Here is a 20862-nt window from a genome sequence, read left to right on the forward strand (position 1 = left end):
GAAGTCGTTTAGGTGCTCCATGGTTATAGGCTGCCATAATAGCCCGCGCTTTGGTTCACGGTCAATCGCATCTACCAGAATCTCATCGATTACGATGAGGAACAGTAACGGTGATAGAATACATCATTGCCTCACACCGGCTACGACCCGGATAGGGTCAGACAGGACCCCATTGTGCAGCACTTTACACGAAAAGGCCTCGTACTGTGCTTCGATGAGCCGATGATTTTCTCAGGAACCCCCTTGCGTATCAGGGCGCCCCACATATTCTCGTGATTGAGACGGTCGAAAGCTTTTTCGTAGTCGATGAATACCAAGTAAAGGGTCTCTTGGAATTCGTTGACCTGCTCCAGAATTATGCGGAGCGTGACCATATGGTCCACACAGGATCTTCCGGCACGGAATCCAGCCTGCTGCCGCCGGAGAGTCGCATCGATCTTCTCCTGAATCCGGGCTAGGATAAGTTTGCACAGAACTTTGAGAACGGTACACAGCAACATAATGCCTCGCCCGTTATCGCATACAGTCAGGTCACCTTTTTTTGGGCACCTTCACTAAGATACCTTGCATCCAGTCCACCCGGAAAGTTGCGGTGTCCCAGATATTACGAAATAAGCGATGCAGTAGTTGAGCGGATGTCATGGGGTCAGCTTTGAGCATTTCGGCTGATATGCGGTCGACCCCTGGGGCTTTATTCGATTTCATGCTTTGGATGGCTGTTTGAATCTCTAGCAGTGATGGAGCTTCGGTATTGACGCGTGTTATACGTCGGATCCTAGGCAGATCATGCCGAGGTGGTGATGGCCTGGCTGGCACTTGAAAAAGTTGTTCGAAGTGCTCGAACTAGCGTTTCAGCTGGTCAGTTGGGTCGGTCAATAACTGATCATTCGCGTCTTTCACAGGCATCGTTGCATTCATCTTCGCCCCGCTTAAGCGTCGTAAGATATCGTAGAGGAGGCGAATGTCCCCGGTTGCGGCGGCTCTCTCTCCTTCGTCGGCCAGAGAGTCTGCCCACGCTCGCTTGTCCCGTCGATATGAGCGTTTTACTTCCTTCTCAAGAGCCGCGTATCGTTGACGGGCTAAGACTTTGGCTCCTCTGGTTTTCGATCTCTCTATCGCGGCTTTGGCTTCTCTTCGCTCCTCTATCTTCCTCCAGGTCTCATCGGTGATCCATTGTTTTCTCTGGGTGCGCAGTTCGCCCAGATTGTTCTCGCTGGTGGCAATGAAGGCATTCTTGATGGCGGTCCATTGGTCTTCCACGCTGCCACCTTCCGGAATATCTGCAGCACGCGTCTCCTGTTCTTCAACGAAGGACCGTTTCACCGTGGCATCTTCCAGTCGGCGTGTGTTGAATCGTCGTCCAACTCTTTCCTCCTGCCGACAAATCCGCGCAATGCGCAGGCGTATTTCGCCGATGAGGAGGTGATGATCAGATGCGATATCGGCACTACGTTTATTCCGTACATCAAGAAGGCTCCGTTTCCATTTTCGGCTGATGCAGACGTGGTCGATTTGATTTTCTGTAAAGCCGTCACGGGAGACCCACGTGACCTTGTGAACCGGTCGATGAGGGAAGAGCGATCCCCCGATCACCATGTCGTTATTACCACAAAATTCTGCAAACAGCTCTCCGTTTTCGTTCATTTCTCCGAGACCATGGCGTTCCATAATGCGCTCATGGTTCGAGTTGTCGGATCCGATCTCGCATTGAAGTCGCCCAAACAGATATCACCCTTCGGAATTCTATCTACGACGGCATTGAGTTGACTATAGAAGTTCTCTTTGTCTTGCAGATCGGCAGCATCGGTTGGCGCATAACATTGGATTATAGTAAGGTTTCGGACCCGTGTTCTAAATCTGGCAACGATTATCCTTTCACTTATAGGCTCCCACTTCATAAGCGCAGAGTGTGCCTGAGCGCTTAGTAGGAAGCCAACTCCGCGATGCCGGGGAGCGTGTTCACCTCGTAAACCAGAGTATAGCAGAACTTGCCCCGATGGCGTTTTGTGTTCTTCAAAGTTTGGCCAACGGACTTCACTCAGTCCCAGGATCTCAAGTTTCATGCGGCGTGCCTCAGTGGAAAGTTGTGCCAATTTACCCTGCTGGGCTAGGGTTAAAACGTTTAATGTTCCTATTCGTGTCCGTTGTTTCGCGCTAAGAGTCGTCGCCGTAAAATCAGTCCGTATTCTTTCATTATCGGATTCTCGAACAAATTGATGTTTCGGGAACAGTAGGTTGTTGGCCCAAGGTTCCCTTTCCACCGGGATGGGGCTGCCATCTTAGATATAGCTTCCGGGGGAATAGCATCTCATACTCAGCCGCTGAATGCCAGAACAGACGCTGTTGGAGCCGCACCTCCTTGGTGGACAGATGCTCGATCAGTCGAGTCACATTTGTTTAAAGTCCCACCCAACACCAGGACTAGGCTAGTGCGCTTTGAGCGGCACACGGTCGCTTTGATAGGGCCTGCTTGGGGACACATGCAGCTTTTTATAGAAGTTCAACAGAGCCCACTGTCGAACCCCACCACATCCTAGGCAGAACCCACAGGACGCACCCTCTCACTCTAGCTGATGTCAAAAGGACAACAGTGCCCAGGCTGCACTACCAGCTAAGTACGCAACCCTTAGCTGGCGGTCAATTGTCATCGGAAGACCCGTGGCAGCGTGAATATTGGAACTTGAGAGGACCAGAGCTATGTTAGGCGCCCCTTCCCGGATGTCAACTCACCATTTCGCAGCCCTGACGTAAGAAGTGGAAATATTCAAAATATTAATTTTGCGTGATATCTAATATCAAGCTCTACATCTCCTCTTCTCGATACATACATGAAGCACGCAAATACTCGAAGTTATTAGTTGAACTTAACATTTTTAAGTCTGACTGAATTCGCCCTATAGTAGACCCCCGGGGGTCCATAATAGGAAATTGCTTCCCTATAGTCGACACTTCATTTGATTTTTATGTTCCGTTTCGGGACGTTCTTCTGTCCTATTATGGACCCCCCAAAAAGTCCCACTCGTGTTTATTTTTATGGAATTGTAAAAAATCATCTAATTTTACTTTCCTTAGCATTTCCAATGCATGTAATCAAATCATAGGACTGTAAGGTGGGTTCTCCTGATAGAATTTCATAGTAAAATGTTTACATTGTGCTGTAATAATGCAAAAATGGCTGGAGGGTCCACTAATGGTTGGGGGTCACTATTGGGCATTTTACCCTAAATATCCTTAATAAAATTTATAAATATATGAATTTCCTAAATCCATCGAAAGATAAAAAATCTATGAACGTTCAACATCTTACATGATTTGACACTCAGACACACTCATGACACTCAGTACCTTCGGGTAAGATGTTGTCCAACGTCAGAAAAAAACATTTAAATAAATAGCAGGCATGAAGGTGTGAACAACTCCATTTCTCCCCATTTGGATAGAATCTTTAAGGATTTTGCAATACAAAACGCCCTAGCGACATCAATATCTGTGATGTACCACGCACCTCCACACGCATCCACCCCATGTCCAAACCAAAAAGATTTATTTTTATTTTTAACTTTATTAATGTGTTAAAAACCAAAAAGAGACAAGAACGTTTAACAGGCATTTTGCCTCTTCAGTCCGCACTAGGGGAAGGAAGGGGGGGGGGGGGCAATATTCCCTAGCTAAGCAAACACTGCATTATTGTCTTTATTTGTAACGCTATTCATGGGTATTTTTACATTTCGCATCAGTTAAACAATATTAACACATTTTTTTTTATTGACCCTCCGCTCTCCCCCACACCAAAAGGCCCTGGATGAGCCTTCTGGTAATCAACACTCAATTCTCAGCCATAAGCAAAACGCGGTAACAAAATTAAAAAACTAAATTAATTCGATATTGGCTGAGAATAGTTTAGATAAAAAAAATACTGTGAAAGAGATCAAGTTAAGTTGAATTTGTTTTCGCCAGTATGAACTGGTCTGTCCAGAAGGAAGTTTATGTGTCACAGGCTTGTCAAGGATCACCGTCCATAGTCATAGTCAAGCAATCGCAATAGGCTCATTTAATTACAAATCCGCGTTGTTAGGACGGGAACATAATTTGTTTGTCTCTGGTTTAGTTACCTACGTCCCAAGCCATATCCAGTACAACTAGTAGGAGCATACCCTTACCCATGCAGTTAAACGGCATCTAATATAGTTGAGATGGAGTACATAATAAACATCTGGGTAACTATTCACAACTTGCATCGTTGCAGCTCACTTTGTCATGTGACTTAATTTTTATGAGCAATAAAATAGTGAAACTGTGTTGCATCCTTTCGTCTTTATCGAGCCACAAGTCCCTAGCAGCACAATTCACGTTGATTTGGTTGAAATAACTCATATATGACCAAATTTAGTCGTATATGAGTATAATAGACTGATTTACAACATGTGTGTTGCTCGGGGTAGTTCCGTATATACCACTATATGTACAGTACACAGGATTCCGTGTTTAAACGATTTTTTTCGCTCGTATTTTTGATCGTGTGACTTTAATTTGCCACCAAAATCTTTGCAACATGTTTCAAAAAATCCCAAATAATTCAAAGAAAAATCACATGGTAATTAATATGCGTTGAACATTTAAGATGAGTGCAAAATTGAGAATATGTAAATCGTGTAAAAACAGAATCCTGTGTAGGATTAAAAAATGTGCAACAAAGTACGATATTGCGCTAGTTTCGAAAAGTGTTAAGTTGAATGTAATTCGATGTTTAACAGCAGAAGGACCAAAGATTGAAAATCAAAATAGGACATGGAAATCGATAGACCAGTGGAAATGCTCTCTATACACGATTCGCAATATAAACATGCTTATCACACCCAATTATACGTACATAAACCGCTTCGTTTATTTTGGGTTTACGTAATTACAAATAAAACAGATTAATTCACCTAAAATGTATTGCCTTCATCGTGAATAGGTCTGCGATACAGTGAATTGATTTCAATCTTTATTTAACTGGAAATTTCAACAATATTTTTAACCATCAGACTACACGTTTTAAAGTGATCCTCTAATCTTCCGTCCAGTTATTGCACGAGAAATGCAAATTGCTCACGTCCGTAAATCAATGATATGAACTTGCACGAACACACTCTGCTCAATGATGGTTGATGCTAAAAAGCAATGAAATTTTATTGGTTTCAACACTTCTCAACCCTTCACTTCGATTTCTATTCATATAGACAAGTTGGGCCGCAAAAAAGGCGAACAAATCCGATCTGTTTTGTTAGTTTAGAATATAGAAATTAGCATTATATTTTGCCTTTCCCAACCAAGCAAATGCATACTGTAATGCTGTAATCGTAATTTTGATATCAAATTGTGTTTGTGTTTGAGTTTTTTGTCAACTCACTGTTTCCTACGACAGGGTAAATGGTCCAAATCATCCTACACAATTCGAATCAAGGCAATTCTAGCAAAATTATTCTCACGCCACTCAATTTAATTTTAAAGATTAGCTCGTTTAATATCCGAGAATGTATGATTTTTTTTTACACATCCGTTAGCACATGCTTTGAATCAATCTTTGCAAATTGGTTTGTAGAGGTTTCCTGTCACCCGCCTCGTACGTCGACTGTATCCTGAATGGGGTGCTTTGGCATCACTGGGTAAATATTTTTCTCCGCATTCTGTTGAGACCCGCGTGCCGAGATTTGCCAGCTTTCCACTTTAGTATGCCGCGAACTTTCACTCGGAATACTCGCTCAGGGCAGAATGGGAGATGTGAAAAATTGTGCTAGTCAGGCGGAAGTCATCTGTTAGATGTTGGTTTATTGAAGTGGGGGCGCGCTTATGTGTGGTATATCCGATTTCGAGCAGTACCTGAACCAACTTAAGGAAGAAATGTAAAGTGCATTAAAAACATTCTAAGGATAAATTGAATCCTTAGAAATTAAAGTCAAACAGGTGTTTCATCTGGCAAACAGTGCATAAAATACATACGACCTAAGCAAAATAATCCGCGGTTTCGAAAAAAAAGCAAACGACGGTTGGCAGCGAAAATTGATTAGCTTTGGAAGGATTATCTTCAAATTGCTTTTTTAAGTCGTGTATGCCTGCAATTAAACCGTTCCACGACTAAGCGAGAAAAAAATGTTCGGCTGGGGTTGAACGACTGAAATATGACAAACAGCTTCTTTGATCCGTATTTTGACAATCCCGTGACTCAAAAATTTAAATCTTATTTATACTTTCTTAACACAGACGAAACAAATATGGCTCTATAAATGGCCCGCGAAACACTGTTTTTAGTTCTTCTTGGGTTTTCTCTATGATATGCTTGTCTTATAATGATTGCTTTCTTCCTTTATGAGCTCGAAGGGCTTTGTCAATATCTACCAAATGATATCGCTAATCTTCTCTTGTATGGCTAAGTTCCTGTTGCTCAGGTTCTATGTATTGGTAAAGATTTTTCTTTCGTATTTGCATAGTATTGGATGCGCAATTAGGTTACCGCTAAATGTCAATAAATGGTTCTATTAGTAAGTGCTGGTCAATTGTGACCGGTCTAAGACATCCAGACCCATGACTAAACATATGGTAAACGAGCTTTTACAATTTAGTGATTTTATGTTGAAGTTTTACAGTGCGGATTGTGTAAAATATCAGATTTTGTGCCCAATAATCGTCATTTGCGGGAAGTTTTTTTTTCTGTTCGTTTGAAGACATCGGTGATTGAAGTAACTTAGTTCGACTAAGTTTACAAATTAATGAGTAGAAATAAGAATTAAATGTGGTAACAAATAACATTGAAGAAAAAATTTAAAAAATGCGGAAAATTTATTATTTTTTAAATGTGCGTTTACCGGAAATCCCCTTAATGAAATTATCTACCGAGCTTCATCGTTTGGAATCAAAATGTTTATCTGATTTAAAAAAATCGACTTCCAATTTTTTTTTGCTAAACCAATTTTAATCTTTACATTCATTAATTTATTTTCTCGGTGAACGAAACGCTCTTTTATGTTTCAGACTTTATAGTTCAGACAAATTTACAATAGTCCATCAAACATCACAATTTTGTAAATCTGGTCATTTGTGTGTAACATTGATAAGCAATCTAGGAAAATATACGCCTTTTCCAAATGTTGGTCCACATTAATGTAAGATTATGCTAAATTGCTTCCTAAACAAATTTTTATACGTCCAAAATGTGTCGTTGGTTGATGATAGGCTGCTGAACCTATAATTGGCGCTGTAGGCATAAAACACGCTGATAAATTTTCACTCAATATTAACATGAAAAAAGTTTTTGTTAGAAAAACTTTTTTTCTTTAAATATGTCACAGGAACATTATTCCCAGAAAAGTTAGATAATTAAAATACCTATCTGCAGAAAAAATTTCATCGATTTCTGAGATGAGGTTTTTTTGTAATATCGATTTTAATTTTTAAAACTAATTTTTTTCAGAGTAGAAATCGGTATTTTATTTTTTGGGTATTTTTCCAAAAAACTTCTGGGAATTTCACGACAGTCGGCCATACAACACTTTTTTGTAGGTCTTGTCATTTTAGAGTTACATCGATTTATAAAAAATCCATGAAAAAAAATTGGGCCCTCATCAAATGTTACTCTTGGCAATTTTTGAAAAACTAAGTATGCAGAGTGGCTTAGAAATACCATATCTTCATGCCCACCAAGTTTCATTCGATTCTGAGATGGTGCTGCCAACCGCTGGTCGAGTTGGCGCGAAATTCGTCATATGGTAAACGAGCTTTTACAATTTAGTGATTTTATGTTGAAGTTTTACAGTGCGGATTGTGTAAAATATCAGATTTTGTGCCCAATAATCGTCATTTGCGGGAAGTTTTTTTTCTGTTCGTTTGAAGACATCGGTGATTGAAGTAATTAAGTACATGCTCAAAAAAAGTATATAAAGAAGCTACCATAAGTGAAACAACGTGTCTTAATAAGTTTCATCAACGATTTTAGCTTTTTCGGCCGTTCGAGTAAAAAAATGCCAAAAAACTTCGAAGACATTTAATTTGAGGCAACACCCGAATACGAACCATGCTAAAATATGAGCTTACTGCAGCATTAGGAGCTTAGCTTTTTCTAGTGATGCGTTAGAGATGATTCAAAGGCAAGAAACTTAGATTTGTCACAAGTGTGAAAAATTCCTTCTGTGGTAAAAAGGAAGGTTTTTCTCCAACGTGTTGTAGTGGGTGATGAAAAATGGATGCTTTGCTACAACCCGAAAAGAATAAAGAATCATGGGTTCTGCCGGGTCATACTTCAACTTCGTCGAATCGGTCGAATATTTACGCTACGAAGGTTATGGTGTATTTGGTAGGACCAGCCAGACTTCAGCCTCACGTACTAGACACGGTTAAATAGGAAGTTCTACCCTACCCGCCATATTCCACAGATATGTCACCTTCCGAATATTTCGATGACACATGGTCTGGATCATCAGCAAATCTCTATTATGAAAACATTGCAAAATCGCATTGATTCAACCATTTTTCTTAATGAAATCAAATTTTCAAGAAAAAAAAAACAACGGGAACATAGTTGCGCGCCTAATAAATTTCAATAGAATCTGATGTTAAGACGAGTTTGACCTCCCCAAAATGTATGGAACATATCGTCCAGTTGGCACTATTTCATTTGATATATCTTGAAAGAGAGAATCCTACACGTTTGTAAGTAGGATGTCTAAGGAGGGCTAACATTCATATGCCTATCAACTTAGCTCGACGAATTGAGGTGATGTCTACAGATTCTTCTTCTTCTTATTGGCATTACATCCCCACACTGGGATAGAGCCGCCTCGCAGCTTAGTGTTCATTAAGCCCTTCCACAGTTATTAACTGCGAGGTTTCTAAGCCAAGTTACCATTTTTGCATTCGTAGATCATGAGACTAACACGATGATACTTTCATGCCCAGGGAAGTCGAGACCGTTTCCAATCCGAAAATTGCCTAGACCGGCACCGGGAATCGAACCCAGCCACCATCAGCATGGTCTGTCTACAGATAAAGTCTTTAAATATAAATCACTGGATGACGATCTACTCACAACTGCAACTAGCGTGGAGCTGATCTCTGGTCAAAAAGTGCGACATGGAATATTCTCGGCCTACTAGTTATGGGAATGACCGAAAGCTACCTAAACGGCCTAAAGCTACTTTTCTGAAAATGTGGGAATTGTTCTTTAGAAAACTGAGAAATTGCTCATAGAACGCCACTCCGAAATTATTTCGTATTTCAGTCTGAAATTTTTTCATAACTTTATTTGAAATTTGTTTGAAATTCAAAAATATTTTCCTCTGAAAATTCCTTATGAACTTCATTTGAAAAAAAACTTCTTATTTGAGAATTTCTCCTAGATTTGTTTCAGATACTCTTCTAGGTATGCCTCTGAGAAAATCTCCAGTAAATCCATCAAAAAATCCATCAATGATTTATCTAAAAGATCTTCCTAGTATTCAAACCAGGAATCCCAACGTGAATTCGAGAATTGCTTCAGAAAATCCTTTGGAAATTCCAACAAACATTCGCCAGAGATTCTTGGAGATTTTTTTTTACAGAAAAGCTTAAAAAATTCCTGTAGGAATTCTGAAACGAAATTCCGGGAAATTTTTAAGACGTTTTCTGAGCAACTTATACAGATATTTCTTCAGGAATTCTTGAAACAATTTCCAGGGAAATCCTAATGGAGTTTTTTTTGAGGATTCATGGAGGAGTTTCTGGAAGTAAAAGTGGTAGAGCTTCTAGAAGAGTTTTCGGGGTTGTTGTTTTGAAATATTGCTGCAAATTCCTGAAAAAAAAACTCTTGGAAAATCCTTTGTAGAAATTTTAGAGGAAGAACCTGAAGAAATTTCGAGAATTCCAGCAGGATCTTCTGGGAGAATTTACTAAATAATTTCTAGAGGAATTTCCAAGGGAATTTTTGGAGGTTATACCGAAAGAGTTTTGATGACATTTTCGGAAGAATATCCGGAGAAATAGCCAGATGAATTTGCAGTCAAATTTCTCAAGGAAATTTTCCGGGAGAGTTCTTGGAGGAATTGTTGAAAGTAAGTAGGAGGTGCAGGAGGCTATCGGGGGATTCCATGTTAGTTTCTGAGAAAAAAAAATCCAAAAGGAATTGCTGGAAAGACCTCGAAGTAATTCATTAAAAGATCTTGACGGAAGTCTTGGAGTTACTCCGGAGAGAATGTCAAGAGGAGTTTACATGGGAATTTCTAAATGATTTTCTGGTGGTAGTTCTGGGACAGGAGATGTGGAAATTTCTAAGGGAATTCTTAGGTGAATTGCTCAAGAAATTACCGAGGAAATAAGGGAATTTCTTGAGTATACTTGAAATAATTAACGGTGACATTTTTGGATAACTCCTATGAGTCCTAGTCGAATTTTTGGAGGAATTCTTGGAGGTACTTATGGAGGAACTTTCGGATGAATTGCTGGAGGAATTTCTGAAGGAACTTCCAGAGGAATTCCTGGAGGAACTTCCAGAAGAATTCCTGGAGAGACTTCCGAAGGAATTTTTGGAGGAACTTGAGGAATTTCTCTAGAAACTTGCGGAAGAACTCGTGGAGAAATTTGTAAAAATTCCTTGAGGAACTTTCAGAGGTATTCTTGGAGGGACTTCTAGAGGAATTTTCGGAGGAATTTTTGGAGGAACATCCGGAGGAAATCCTTAAGGAACTTGCGGAGGAATTGCTGGAGGAACTTCTAGAGATCAGATATATGCAGAACGCAGGAATATGAAATACATAAGATCAGAACGCTGGATATCAGCTGTAGAGCTCTGAAATTGATTGACAGCAGCATATTCGTTCTTGCATTGCTGCGGCAAAACACCAGGGAATTTATTGGAGAAGTGTGAGGCCCCCAAGCTGACCTTGTTGAAATCGGTGGTTTATGTTGCGAGGCACTTAGAACCCGGGTTGGGTTTCCCGGGCAGCCCGGTCACTGGAGGGGTGGGGACTTATAGCCTTGGGGTAACTAAGGAATGCCCGAAAGCCTCGTGTTGTGGGAGCTTACTTCCAAGATTGACCTCCGGAAGCCCGCGAAACCGTCAAATTAGTTAGCATAGGCCCCCATCTTTTAAGAAAGAGATGAGGGCGGCGGTGCTGGCAGCGTCGTCGGATAGTGCATCCCTGATGCTAACAGGTATTCCCGAGAGCCTGATATTTGGGGCATCGACAGACATAATGTTCAACGTTGTTGCGAACATCACAGACGTCGCAGGTTGTATGAAAAGGGCTCCCATCGAAGTTATGCGAGAGCCGCGTGTGTCCGGTTCGGAGCCGGGAGATGATTTGCTGTTCTTTCAGGTTGGATAGGTCTTTTTTTTTTTTTTTTTTTTTTTTTATAACGAAGGTAATGGAAATCTGCAAACAGACACCTGGGGAGGCGAACCCAGGTAGTGTGGGGATGGGATCACCACTCCCGACCCACTAAAACCAACTCCTTCCTCTCCAGTCATTCCCCCGGCCCGCAATTAAGCAATACTTCGGGGGATGACTATTGGGCATTGCGCCCCCTCCATGACGTACACAAGTGCACGTATGCGCCTCAACTCTTCGACACTCCCCATGCAATACATTTGCACAAGACATACTGGCACCACATGTGCCCCAACACTCACCTGTCTATGCCGCTTGAATGACTGCAAGGGAAGATCAGGCACCCTGCAGGGGGTACCCCATGCCGCCATCTCACAACATAGACAGTCCTCACTCAGTGTGGTGTTCACCCCGTCCTGCAACAGGGTGGCACCACTTGTCTACCAAGCCGGAGGCGACCCTAGGTTGGTGGCTCCTATGCCGCTCCTACCTCAGCTACGAGGCAGACCCTTTCATGTCTCCTATTTCTGAGGTGCCGCAGAGGCATCAACCCCCCGACACTCCTGCCAGTCATAGCGAGACTTTCGTGTCCCCTACTTCTGAGGTGCCGCAGAGGATCTGCCCCCGACACTCCTGCCAGGCCTAGCGAGACTTCACTCATTCCGTCCCTGACAGCCGGATCACACTACTGCCTAAGCAGCCACACTGACCATACGTACCATGCGAGTCTGACTTGTGTGCCCGCTCATACATTCAGTCCCGATCGCTTGCACCACTTGTGCACCACTCTCTTTGACATTCAGTCACTCACTCAGTGGGGGTTGTAATACCCCATCTCCCATTTTATCCACTCTGTGCACCTCCTGTGCATCGTTTGGGCGCGGAACACCCGGCACGTCAGCCGTGCCTAACACTCACCTACCCAGGTTTTGATACTGCCAATAGGTCACCATTAGGTACTCAGCTGGCAGCACCCACCCATTGACATTTCGAAGCCCAGGTAGTCCTCAGCCAATGTGGTGGTCTCCCCATCCTGGAACGGGGTCGCACCACTACCTTACATGTCTCCGATTTCTGAGGTGCCGCAGAAGCATCAACCCCCCGACACTTCTGCCAGACGCAGCGAGACTTTCGTGTCCCCTACTTCTGAGGTGCCGCAGAGGTATCTGCCCCCCGACACTCCTGCCAGGCCTCACCAGACTTCAGTCATTCTAACACTACCGACCATGCGTACCATACGAGACTTACTTGTGTGCTCACCCATACACTCGGTCCCTCATTCTGTGGGGGTATTACGAGTAATACCCCCAACTCCCATTCGCTTGCACCACATGTGCACCACTTGGGGGTGTGTGGGTACCACCCACTGCCACCCGCTTGCCGCCGAAGCAGCCCTCACTCTGTGGAACCTCCACAGGCTCCGTTAACGACCTGGCTAATTGTTTCACCCCCCAGGCCATTCATCCCTTCGGCACGGGTCGCCTGACACCTTGGGATTCGGGGTTAGGGGCTTGTATGCTTTAAGCGGCACACGGTCGCTTGATAAGGTTTGCTTGCGGATATGTGGTTTTTGGGAGGGAATTAACAGCGCCCCCTGTTAACCCCACCACCTCCTAGGCAGAACCCCCTGACTCACAGACGGCTGGGGAGGGGTCGTCAAGCCCTTGGACATGGTCCCTGCTGCCCGCTGGTTGGATAGGTCTGTCCATGCCGATGTGGTCCCCTTAATTTTCCAAAGGTATTCAGATGTTGTGGCAAACCAGAAACTTTCCCAGTTTTCTCGTACGGCTTTCTTTCTTTTCTAAACCGCTGGCCCTGATATTCGACTCCAGAAAGGAGATCTGCCGTGAGGTTTCCAGGCAATCCGGTCCCCTTCAGTGAGGAGAGGGATTTTTTATTCTCCGGAAGTGATTGCGGCGAAACAGGCGGCTTTGTGGCAGATGGCCGCCAGCGCACGGTGTCGAAAAGGGGGCGGGGGGTAATCGTGGCCCCGGGCCCCCACAAATTCCATGTACCAAAACCAACCTTTTTGTACATGTTGGGGCACCCACAAACTGTCGGCCAGGGGCCCCCTTCCAGCTAAATCCGGCCCTTGTTCCAGGCCATAGAATAGGCGGCTGTCAATGAAAGCCTCCCCGATCTTTAACCGGACCCTCCTGTTGATGATTCGATGAGGCTTAGACATGGTCCGAACCAGGTAAACTCTGGTCCGACAACTTACTTTGACTTCGTGGAAGTGCGGGAGGAACGAGAGGCTCCGGTCAGTGGAGACTCCGAGAATTTTCACAATTTTTTTGTTGGGGATGAGCTGGTCACCCAATTTAAGGCTCGGTCCGAACAGCTGATGTCTCCACTTGCAGACGTGTCCTCGCACGCATTTGCTGGCTGTCATAGTAAAACCTACCGAGTTCGCCCAACGGAGGACGGCACTGGTAGCAGATTGTGTCTTGATCCGAATACGCCCGGGCGTGTCGCCAACGACAACCAAAACTATGTCATCTACATCTACGTAGATATATATGTTGGCGGGAGGGAACGAAACATCACGTTCATAGCCACGAGGAACAACGTGATGGCTAGAACGGATCCCTGTGGAACTCCTGTTTCCTCCGGGAAGGTCATCGAACTTTGATAACCAATAATAACTTGAAAAGAGCACCCTGTGAGGAAATTCCAAACGAAAGCAAGGAGGTTGCCGGAAAAATCCCCACACTTTCAACTACTTGAGTACGTAGGAGGTCCACGTCCTGTTGAAGGCCTTGGAGATATCCAAGGAAATTAGATCCACGTACTTGCCGTCGTTGTAGGCGTTCTGCAGCACATCTCCCAGGTATGTAAAATATGTTCCCGTCCCGTAACCCGGGCGGAACGCGTGTTGGCGGTAACCGAACCTACGATCGGCTTCTAATTTGTCCCTCAGCCGACGATTCACTAATCTCTCCACGACCTTAGAGACACAAGAGGTTAGTGAGATAGGAATTCTTGGGGATGGGTACAACGAGGCTTGAGGAATAGGATTCTTGGGGATGGGTACAACGAGGCTTTTCCACCACTTGGTTGATCAACACCAGAAAACGGATTTTGACGCAGGGAGGGAGGTTTTTGATCATGGGATAAGCAATCCCATCGAAACAGCTCAGGAGCGGAAAACGGACTTGAAAGTTGGAGAGAGACGAAGATCTGCTGACGCTAGTCCACTGAAAATGAACTGGATAGTCGTTGAGGGAGACTAAACCAGCAAAATATTCCCCGAGAGCATTGGCCACTTCAGGGGGATCGGAGATTGTGTGATCCGGTGTGTCGAGATGGATGGGGGAAGATCTTCGTTTACCGCTAAGAGCTCAGCCGCAGATGGGCCGGGGTTGACCGAGTCGAGAAGATCCTCCCACTGTTTTCTCTTTGCTTCAAGAATCACTGATCTGCATTCGTGGTGTTTTTCTTTATAGTCTTGGAGGGCAGTTGTCTTGTTAGGATGACCATCGGGTAGTCTCCGTAGCACCCGAAGAACCTTTCTTCTCACCTTTACCACAAGGCGCGTGTCGTCCGACCACCACCGGAGTGCCTTTCGTCCTGGATGAGTGCTAGTATGTGGTATACAGGCAACGGCGGTATCGAGAACTGTTTTGGTGAAGTCAGGAAGAGTTGTGGGTGCGTTTCGTTCAAATTTGCGTCGAATGTGGTGGTCAGCGCCATCTTGGCCTCCGGGTGATGTCCGAGAGGGGACTGTGACCAAAATCGGATAGTGGTTGCTCCCGTATGGACCGACTGGCTGCGGTCACGTCGATGGCGGTGGGCGAACCATTATTGTTTAGGGTTACTAAGTCCGCGTTCTCGAAAGAGTCGAGAAGAGCAATACCACGGGGATTAGATCTACGATCACCCCAGGCTGGATGATGCGCGTCCCCCATGAGAAGGATAGGGGCGGGGGAGCTGTTAATGATGGCGCTTACCTTCCTTTTGATGCCCGGTTGAGGGCCACAGGGTAAGTAGAGATTTACCACGGTGACTTGATAACTACCTCGGAGACGGACTCCGACAGCTGGAAGGTCTTCGTCGAGCTGAAGTACATCGAACGGGATATCCCGAAGGACCCCTATTGCCACCGAATGCCGGATATAAAACAATTCCACAGATTGATTCTTATGCTTAGTTTCTAATCCTATTCATAAACAATGACTTGAACATATTAAAATCGAAAACAGCATTGACATCATTAAACAATCTTACACAACTATCAAACGGATAATTGTACCCATAGGATGTTCTGTGGCGTATAACGAAAAGAGTAGGTCTTTAATGGATGCGTCCGTCCTCAAATTCTTTCTGATGAGTATTCCTGCTTTGGTCTTTCTATTTCGCATCACTTTCCTACCACCACCATTCTTATGTATACTGCCATCCAATCACAGCATCAAAATGTTTCTTCTTGCGGTTGGTGATTCTTGTCGAAATGTAACGGATAATGAGTGTTGGGTGTCACTTTTGTCATTTGAGTGAAAGAAAATCGCTGTGTAATGACTCAATTCTATGAAACGTAAGTACCGTGGGGAACCGAAATGCGTCCACATTACGCTTCAGTACTGGTTTCTTGTAATGCTCGTCTTATTCTTGGGAAATACAGAGCAGATGCAAATTATTGTAGAGCAGAGCTTTTTTCCATAAAAAAAAGGTTTGACTGTGCTATTTTTATGGCTTTCCACTAATGAATATTCCTCAGAGCGAACGAAACCATTTAGGTCAAAATTTTATCTAAATTGATTGGGGGCGTTCAGTGGCAGAATTTGTTCGTTGACCATATAATAATTAATCCAGACTGCTTTAATCGGCGAATCACTGATACTGACTAGCGCCCCATCATATTCTAGCCTTTGTCTTTAACCAACAGCACATTGATGATAATTAAATCGAATCCTTCCATGTAGGATGATCCAATCTGTTGCAGCAACGTCGTCTCCCTGATCGAAGGGTCCACAGTTTTACCAATAGCGTTAGGCTAGGTCTCTCCTAATGTAGATATTGTAGCTGATTATCGCTGACGAGAAGGGCTTTGATAGTAGCACTACTGAGTAGATATGGGATTATGAGTTGATTTGGACTTCTATTGAAAGGCGGTTTGAAGTATCCCATGAATATTTTTGAATGTATATGCATTTGGTTGGATATGCACACTAACTTTGTATATTTAAAGCTCTGCAAAATTGGGCACCGCCGTTGTAGCTCAGTAAATTTCAAAACTGAACTTCGGTAGAAAATTTTGTTTATGACTGATTTTTAGAAAAATATTTGCTGTATCTCGGCAACTGAAACGCCACTTTTACTGAGATCTCGGCATCATTCCGCCTTAAATTTATTTTTAAGGTTGTATATTATATTGCTATGAAATATTTCAAAAACAGCCGGAATCTTTATTATAAATAATCAATGTTTTACTTCCTTAAATCCTGCATTAATAGAACAGCTGAACCTTGGATTTATGACATTAGATTGATTCTCGTATCGGCATCTACATTCCATGGTTTTTATGCTTTTATTATGGGAACCTGTAACATGGACGGATTTCGGTCCCACACAGTAATATAAATCCGCGAAATTGTTCTGCATATTTCTTTATGTCCAGTATTATACGTTCTGATTACCCGTCATGGTAAGCTCTTCCAAAAGTCTTTTTTTTTTGCTTCCTTGCTTCTTCTTTCTTGCCATTTAGAATAGATAGGCGGATTGACTACTGCTGTAGATAGAATTAATATCGTTGTTCAGAAGCTGCCTTAAGAGGATTTACACATCAATTCTGCTCAAATTACAGCACCAGAAATTATGATTTTTTTTTCTCAATCACCCGATGAACTAGACCGTAATACCATTAGACAAGAATTGTGGTCATTACCGACAAATTCCCCGCTTTGTGTCTAATCCAGTTCAAATCCCTCTTTTCGAGCGCAGCCATTCGGAAAAGTTAAACGGCTCTTGTTGCGACTTACACCAAGGGGACGAACGAAGGATGGGATCATTAAATGCTTTATATGTCAATAATAGGACGAATGCGGCAACGTACTCTGGGTGAAAGGTGATAATGATGGCTTTTACACTCGACCAGTGCGACGGCAACGATAATGAAATAATAGCAATGGAAATCTTCTTTTGCCATTTCCTCATGGCCGTTATTTCAAGACATTGGTCTCATGGGATGATAATAAAGCTTTATATGTTGAGAAAAGTTTCCCCAAATGGCTGTTCCAGATTTTTGCACTCAACTGGTAAAAATGGAGACGCAAGGTTGTAAGTACATCTCCAGACCATAGCTTCAAGTATTCGGCGACAATTGACAATGCGTCATAAATCGTTTAAGACTTGAACATGTCAGTGGCATGCTCCTTTAGATGAAATCCAGTATCCACAAGAACAGACCGGATAGGTCTGCGATGATACTTTCCGTAGCCTGTAGCGAGACGGCAGCTTCTAACTATGCAATAACGGCAGTTGTTGCAAGTGAAACTGCATGTCACCATGGGCATGAACGATGCCAGCAACACCACTCAACTATAACAACACAGGTTATCACTATCTCACCAGTTAGATTGATTCGCATGGGTCTGGTGATTGTTGATGACGATAGCGAACTAGCACTGGATGTACAACGGAGAAATTCAATGCTTCAACGTGGTGCTCTGGCAAACGACCCTGCGAGCGAAGTTAATTAAAAAGCAATTTGGATTGATTTAAATTCGCAGTTGGTGTAACAGATGATGCCAAGTGCGAGTTTTGCTTGACTATTCAGCGGAGTCTAATCTAGGAAGAATAAACGAGAAACTTTAAAAGGAACATGTATCCGTTCCAAATGTGTATCGCAACATATGCGTTTACTATTGAATGTAGATTAAAATACCCAATTACCAACACCATCTGGTAATCTTGTAACCTGGTAATCATTCCAACAATCATTCAGGACGAAAATAAAGAAGTAATGAGGGGCTAACATGAATTTAATTTCTCAAGAATAGAGGCCAGTAAGGGAAGACATTGCTTCATAATATTTTTCCAAAAATCAAATGCTGAGAATGGAATAATTATTATGCAGTTCAATCAAAGCTTATTGTCTATTTGACGGGAATTGGACCACCCGACATGGACATTAATTAACTATGTTCTGAAATCTCAGATGTGAATATATACATTATGTGTGTGATTTTGATTTGAAAAATGTATTGGAGGTAACCACTTTTCTTCGATGGGACTCGAACTCACGACCCTCAGTACGCTAGACTGGTGCTTTTTAACCAACTAAACTACGAAGGACCTCCGTCGGCCTTCGCAACTTAGCGGCTACTGAATGAGCCCGAGATTCCCAAATCGGACACATAGTCGACAATCCATTTCCCAAGCCAACACTTCCATATGTTTATAGTACACGTTCACATTAGAGTAAGCGTGAGTATTCAAATTGTCTGGCGGCTAGAATTATTATTTTCCGGAGACGAGCCAGCCTCGGGCTGAAAGTCTTCTTAATATTCTTGGACAAAAAAAAAATATTATTTTCATCATTATTATTACATATTATTAACCAGACGAACCTACCCGATCTTGCTCGGGTTGTTATTTTTTTCGACCTGTCAATCTTTCAGTTGATTCCAGCGTCGCACTCTAGATCGACTTCAGTTCGGACTTGATGGCCATTTTCAATACATCTTTACGATCCGGAGTTTTTCCAGATGTTTGGGAGTGCTCCTACATTTTCCTAGTCTACAAAAAAGGCGACAAACGCGAAGTTTCAAATTACCGTGGAATCGCTTCTCTCTGCGCATTGGCGAAACTACTCGAGATTATTGTCCTCGCATTCTTAACTCACAGCTGCAGTAATTATATAACTGAAACTCGTTCATGGATTCATCCCTAAAAGGTCTACCACCACAAGCCTTGTGTCGTACATTTCGTTTATAGCTTGTTCTCTACAGAATCGACTTCAAGTTGACGCTGTATACACTGATGCGGTGTTCAAACTTCAGCAACTTGGATTTCATGGAAACATCTTAAATTGGCTCAATTCCTATCTAGTTGGTTGCAAAATGTCTGTCAAAATAGGAAACAATATTTCTACATCTTTCAATGTTACATCAGGTGTTCGTCAAGGAAGCCATCTCGGGCCATATCTTTTCCTTTTATATTTCAACGACGTGAATTTCTCTAACGAAAGCTTCAAAGTTTCGTATGCAGATGATTTTAAACTGTATCATGTAATTCGTACTGAAACTGATGCTTTGTACTTGCAATCTCAGCTCAACGCGTTTGCCGAATGGTGTGTTACAAATCGGATGGTTTTGAATGCCTCTAAGTGCTCTGTTATTAGTTTTGCTCGCAAGCAATCAATTAGGTATTAACTTCGATTACAAAATCTTTGACACAACCTTACGGAAGGACAAAACCGTGAAAAACTTAGGAGTAATGCTTGACTGTAAGCTCTCATTCAAGGACCAAATAGCGTATGTTTATTCAAAAGCGTCTAAAAATCTTGGATTTCTATTTCAAGTTACTAAAAACTTCACAAATGTGCACTGTTTGAAAGCTTTATATTGCTCCCTAGTTAGACCAATATTGGAATTCGCAGCCGTAGTGTGGTCCCCATACTATCAAAATGGCATCCAACGCATTGGTCTATCCAGCGTAAGTTCGTTCGTTTTGTTCTTCGTCTCTTGCCTTGGAACGATCCTCAGAACCTCTCAAGATACGAGGATCGTTGCAAACTCGCAAACAATTTTATTCGTCCCCCTATGTCCCATACAAATTATGGCTAAAATTAACCAATCAGTAGTATGTGTAGAACTTTCAATCGTTGTTATAGTGTATTCGATTTTAATTTGTCTCGTTCCACACTGAAGAAGAACTATAGTAGATATTTGTCCAATTGTATATAAGTTGAGCCTTTTTGTTATGTTAGACGTAGTAATAATGTATTAGGATTGTATTGTAAAATCTAGTGCTTGTCATCAATTGTTAGTTTTAAGGTTATCATGTATGCATCATTTGGTTGTGAACTGTTGGTATGAAAAAATAGAGGTTTTTTCCTTACGGGAGAAGGAGCGTAATATTTCCTAAACTCCACTCCCGCCGGCTATTCGCTCTCAATGAAAGATAAAAAAGAACTCATGGAAACGTAGTATTTTTAGATTTATTCAACTTTACCAGCAAAATGTTCTAACTTATCATGTATATAAACACATCCCAGACGAATCGATTAGTAAAGAAATTTTGCAAATCGATCCATCAAATCGTGAGTTATATTGCCTCAAAGGAAATGTGAACTCATTTTTATATATAAAGATATGAACATTTGCATTTTGCATTGGTTTGACTGTTTTTATTTTTGGAAGAATTGCGAATATTGTTTTGAGAGTTTGAAGCATTAGAAAAAGGAATAAGATGAGGGAAAACTTTATCAAAAGAAGATTGAGGAACAGAATTATGAGCAAGCCTTTAGGGCAGGCCTACCCAACCTTTTCAAGCCACGGGACAACTTTTAGAATGAACACTTGCT

At 42.5% G+C, this 20862-nt stretch overlaps 1 protein-coding gene across 6 annotated transcripts in view; it reads left to right on the forward strand.

The window, feature by feature from the left end:
- The window catches only part of LOC134228060 (uncharacterized protein ZK1073.1), a 158519-nt gene that overhangs the window by 114840 nt on the left and 22817 nt on the right, over positions 1 to 20862 (forward strand). The window contains exon 1 of one of the 6 annotated variants that reach the window (XM_062709831.1): positions 5728 to 5885. The exons of 4 other annotated variants lie outside the window; for them this stretch is intronic. The gene's annotated coding sequence lies outside the window, so the exon portion shown is untranslated. Of the gene's footprint in view, positions 1 to 5727; positions 5886 to 20862 lie in introns of those variants that run through there. One more of the 6 variants, XM_062709832.1, reaches the window with a different exon arrangement.

The sequence above is a fragment of the Armigeres subalbatus genome, chromosome 3 (genome assembly GCF_024139115.2).
Source record: "Armigeres subalbatus isolate Guangzhou_Male chromosome 3, GZ_Asu_2, whole genome shotgun sequence".
Taxonomy (NCBI): Eukaryota; Metazoa; Arthropoda; class Insecta; order Diptera; family Culicidae; genus Armigeres; species Armigeres subalbatus.